A 5,808-nucleotide genomic window follows, 5' to 3' on the forward strand; every position below is an offset into this window, starting at 1 on the left:
GGCTTGGTGAGAGCGAGGCGAGTGATTTCTCTTGAGGAGCTTCTGTGACTTGCTGGTGAGAAAATTCAAAGGACGGAAAGCTGGATTAGTGCTGAAGGGCTTGTGGGTAATTTTTAACAATGACATTATGATTATGGAAATGGAGTTCACTCACGCAGCAAATGTTTACCAGGTGCCTACTATGCCAGGCTCTGTCTTAGGGACTGAGAATTAAAATGGTGCTCAAAGCAGTCTCTAGCCTCCTTCTGATGAACTCAGGCAGCTTCCTCATGATCCCATGCCCCCCACCACCACCAAACACCTCATTCCTCAGCACCTGTGAGCTGGGGGTTTTTGGAATAAGGATTTGTGGGGTGGAGACACAGTCAGTCACTGCTCTAACAACTGTCAGCCTTACTGAGAACTTGTTGGGATTATTATTATTATTATTATTATTATTATTATTATATTACTACTATACTATATTTCTTTTTTAACGTATACAGTTATATTACTACAAATGAATAAAATAAACTACATACAACAGGAAGAACCACAAGACAATCAGAAATTATATAAACGTTACATTCATAGGGATTTGGCTTAGCTGAAGGGAGCCCAGGGGCTGTCAGGAGAAACAAGCAACGCGTAGGAAAGAGTCGTGGACGCTCCCTGGCCATGTCCAGAAACGGAAGCAGCAAGTACACAGCTTGTGAGATCTGTGTCGTCTCAGGGTGTGGAGCTGAGCTTCTCGAGTGCATCTGTGTTTATTATTAAATCACGCAATGGTTTTAACAGCAGTTCTTTTTCCATGCATAAAATTAATTCTCAATTTATCGAATAAAGTGGGAGTCTCATTTTCTCTCCTTTTATAGAAATCATTTTAGAGATTCTGGGGTAAAGTCGCAGAAAGGGGAGTATATGAATTACATCAGATTAAGAATATTTTTATAGAAAAAGTCAATTATGCTGGAGAGGGGCTGGTACTTAATAAACACAGAGCTGACATGAAATAGAGCGTACACGGCTGCTTTTAGTAGCTCATGCCTGCCTCGTTCCAAATACACGCCACATTTAAAATTGTTCTCTGTCTCCCTCTCCCACCTCCTGTTCCCTTCACCCTCCCTTGCCGCCTCTCTCTCTCTCTCTCTCTCTCTCTCTCTCTCTCTCTCTCTCTCTCTCTCTCTCTCTCTCTCTCTCTCTCTCTCTCTCTCTCTCTCTGTCTGTGTGTGTGTGTGTTATATGTGAGTGTGTTTGGGAGTCCCCACCCATTCTCTCAATTTTAGGAAAATCTTCGGATAAACACTGAAATAAGTTCTCTAGTGTGGAGAAAGTGAAAGCGGACCCAGGAATCTGCCTGCGTGGATTTGGTTTTTCTCTTCTGGACTGGGTGGCCTCCTGTTGGAACCCTGCGTGGACCCATAATCCAATTGCAGCCCATTGTTCTTAGCGCCGGGGCTAACCACACCATGCATGCTGACGGGTTTCCGGTCTCTGGAGGGCTTTCCTGGGCATTGCTCCTCGTAATTTGCTCCACAAATACAAGTGTGAAGCAAGACAAGGGTAATTTCCTTCTTCTTCACAAAGGGAGATGGGTAAAACTTGCCACAAATCGCATGGCTGATAAAATGGTGGAGGCAGGATGAGAGCCCAAGGCGTGTGATTCCTAACCCGGGGCTCTGCACTTGACCTATCTAAACCGGTACGGAGATTCTGGCCATGCACACCCGTCATCATCTGCAGTGGCCCTGCTGCGTATATCAACAGACATAAGACAATATGGGACAATGAACCTGGGGCAAATTTAAGAGGAGGAAAGGAAATTTGTAGTCGGGATGTCTCTCTGCTAAGCAGCTGAATAGTAGTTAAAAGCAGGGTACCGAATGTCAATCTTTATCAAGCTTTCTCGGGGAGGCATCTCGGGTGGTGAAGCAGAAGAGCTCTGTTGGAAAACTAGGCGGCGGCTGATGCTGACGGAAACACTGTCCAGCTGGGAAAGCTGATGGAAGTATGCCCAGCGGCTGATTCCCAAGCAAATACCTTGATTGCCACTCCATGCCCAGGCAGGCTGCTGAGGGGCCAAGCTCCTCCGGGGACGCGCCCAGCCTTGCGCCCTCCTGCCTCTCCATCCTTAGCTCTTGAGAGCACACACCACTCCCTCCCTGCTCCTTCTTTCTGATGATCCAAATAGAAGGTGTGTTAAGGCCAGGAAGGGAGCAAAATCTGTCTTCACCAAAAGCTTGATGGCTTTTCCCATGCCACATGGTAAGGGGGAAAATTAGGGCACGTGAGAAGTGACTTGGGGGAACCTTTCTTGGTTTCTTGTCTTTTTTTTTTTTTTTCCCTTTCTTTCTTAAACTAACTGGTGTGCCACGGAGTTCACGCGTGACTTCCGTAGCTTGCTGGCTGTGGTTTGAAAACCTGCTAAGGCTTGGCCGCGTCGAATGATCTCGCTTATTTCCAAACCTCAGTTTTCTCTCTACACATCGTTACCTACAAAGCCCACAGAGGCTCCCGTGACTCCCAGTGAGCTGGCGTCTCCAATTATTCCCTTGTCCTAGAGTCCGGCTGGTGTGTGTTGACTAGATCACGGGAGAAGCAGATGCCAAGATGGTGTTAAACACGGAAACAGCTTACAGTGCGGAGGGAGGTTAAAATCACTATAAAAGACAATGAGCAGAGAGCAAGCAGAAGGCGGAAAAAGAACCTATTCACAACGCAGGTGTGTGTGTCAGCTGTGAAAGAGATGAAAAGAGAAATGGGCAGTAAGTGTCCTGGCTGTTGTTGTTGTTGTTTTTGTTGTTGTTTTTGTCAACTTGACACAAGTTAGAGTCATCTGGGAAAAGTGACCTCAATTAAGAAATGTCTTGTGCTGGGTAGTTTTATGTCAATTTAACACAAGGTAGAGTCATCAGAGAGGAAGGAGCCGCAATTGAGAAAATGCCTCAATAAGATCAGGCTGTAGGCAAGCTTATAGGGCATTTTCTTAATTAGTGATTGATGAGGAAGGGCCCAGCCCATTGTGGGTGGTCCTACTCCTGGGCTGGTGGTCCTGGGTTCTGTAAGAAAGCAGACTGAGCAAGCCATGAGGAGCAAGTCAGTAAGCAGCACCCCTCCATGGCCTGTATCAGCTCCTGCCTCCAGGTTCCTGCCCTGCTTGAGTTCCTGTCCTGACTTCCTTTGTTGATTAGCAGCAATATGGAAATGCAAGCCAATTAGATCTTTTCCTCCCAAACTTGGTTTTTGGTCATGGTATTTCACTGCAGCAATAGAAACCCTAATAAGTCATGCTTCTATCAGATTCGCCTATGGACAAGGTTGGTGGGGCATTTTCTTGATTAACGATGAATATGGGAGGGGCCAGGCCACTGTGGCAATTCCATCCATGGCTATATAAAAAGGTAGCTGAGTGAGCCGGGAAGTGATGAACTGGGACAAGCATGTGTAAGATTAAATAAACCCTTTCCTCCCCAAGTTGCTTTTGGTTATGGCATTTATTACTGCATTGGTAGCTGCAGTACAGAATCGTGTTCCATACTGCTCTGGGTCGTTGTTTGGGGCTGTCTGTGTGGTGCACTGCCTCGGCCTTAATACAGCCTCAGATTTTCAAGACTGCCATAGCCAGAGACCAAACACGGTTTCCCTCTTGAGCATAGACCTGAGTTATGTACTTGCTTAGCAGTGAGCAGAAGACCACGGACCCTCATAGCAAGGTAAGCAGTCACCTTTACATGAGGCTCAAGCCTAACAAGAGCAGAGACACCCATTTCTCCATGCGTCCGTCTGTCCATCCATTGAACTGTTCATTTGCTGCTGTAGATGATAGAAGCAAAGCTGCTGAGCCCCTAACCACACCCGACTTACGGCGAGCCTGCCAACGCTCCTGCTTGATGCTTCGTAGTGCTTTACGCTCCTATCAAATCCATGTTCTAACTTCTTTAATTCCATGTTCCAGGCACAGTGAAAGATGAGGCTTAGCACAGTGTCCTTGTGTTCAGGGTCAAAGATAGCAACTTAGTTGCAGCAGAGGTGGCCAGCTGACTTGGCTAGATGCCTTCTAATTCCTAAACCACTGAAGCTGTTTGCTTTCAAAAAATGACCCTGGCCTTTGGTCATAATATTTCATAACAGCTTCTCTCCAACTTATATGGCAACCTGCCATGCACTGTGGAGTTCAGAGAAATCACGGACATTATTTTGAGAGCGTGTTATTGTGTAGAATAAAGATGTTAGAAATGTATAGGGTTGGCAGGTAATGAAAATAGTTGTATTATTATTATTATTATTATTATCATCATCATCATCATCATCACTACCACCATCATCATCATCATTGTTATTATTATCAAACATTTTTGCTGATTAGAATTTATGCTTTTTAAAATCAAGTGTTTGTGAAGTCCTTTCATTTCTTTCATCCCATTATATAGTCAATCAAAGAACACCTATCCTCACAGTAAGAACCAATCCCCTTGCCACACATGTACCCATTGCCCCCAACAGTGTTTATATTTTGGCAAGCTTTCTCTCATGGGGCTGAAAGAATCACATGTGTTTGCAGGCATTTTATCAAGTAGTTTAAAGAGCATAAAACTTGCAGTCATAATTTTGGGAGTAAATTTTATTGTTATGGCTTTAAAACACAATCAAATAAAAGCAAGAATTCCATTAGTAGTTGAATATTGTGATAATAGAGTTGAGAATAAATTTTACTGCTATAGGAACTATAAAACAGCAATAATAAAAACACTATTATTGTGAATAAATTGTATTGAGATGACTAACTAGAAAGCTATAAAACACGATGATAAGGGGTAATCTAATCACCAGGCAAGACGTGATAATAATTCACCCTTGTTAGCGAGGAGCCTGAGGTTCCAGCTCACTGGCCTTGAGGCTCTGGGTTACTGCCTGCATTCCATAAGGTTACAGAAAGATAATCTTTGGCCAGTGGGGTTGGCAGGAGACCACATATTATAGTAAAATTGGACATGGGGATTGGGGAAAATCCAATTATCACCAATGTTAGGAAAGCCCTGTGTAGTAAGGCCAAATGGTCTCAAAAGACATTTGGGGGGAGGTGATGTTTACAGGATTTAACTGACAGTTTTTATGTATTATTTGGCTGTGTGATTTCACATGTTTAAAATGCTGTATCCATGTTATTTCAGAATAACTGAGTAGAATTGCATTTTTGTTGGGAGAAGGGGGATCTGTGAGCTTGATTTTTGTGTGAATTGCCTGTTCATCTCTTTGACTGATGCATACAAAATGAAAAGAAGACCCTCAAGTCCTGAGCTCATCCCTCTGTGGAGATGGCAGCCCCATTAAAACCTGTATTCCAGCATTCACAGCACCCAGGAGCCTGTCCTGTCTCTCTCCTTGGGAAAGAGAAAGAGTGCTCTGGGTAAATGTTTTCCACTATTTAAAAAAAAGACATAGGAACCCATGATGGGGTTTATGAATTCAGTGCTCAAGTCTGTTTTTTGCTGAAATATCCTCTGACTTATCTTGACTCTTTTGAACCAATATCTCAGTGCACTATCAACAAGAAGGATAAACTGGCTGGAGAGGCTCTGGGCTTTCTAGATCTTTCTGCAGAACAATGGAACTTCTACTCTTCTCCTATGGACCCTTTGCCTTTTGGGTCTGCTGGTTCCTGTGGGACTAGGACATGATAGGTGAGTGGAACGCAGGAAGATGGGCCAACTTGAGATTTCAGCTATTTAAATGAAAACTTGAAAACTTGTCTTCATGATTTGTGGCACTGGCTCCTACCCCTTCCTCCCCATGTACACCACCTTGGAATGATAGCATGTAGTGCACTGA

The sequence above is a fragment of the Acomys russatus genome, chromosome 12 (assembly GCF_903995435.1).
Source record: "Acomys russatus chromosome 12, mAcoRus1.1, whole genome shotgun sequence".
NCBI lineage: Eukaryota > Metazoa > Chordata > Mammalia > Rodentia > Muridae > Acomys > Acomys russatus.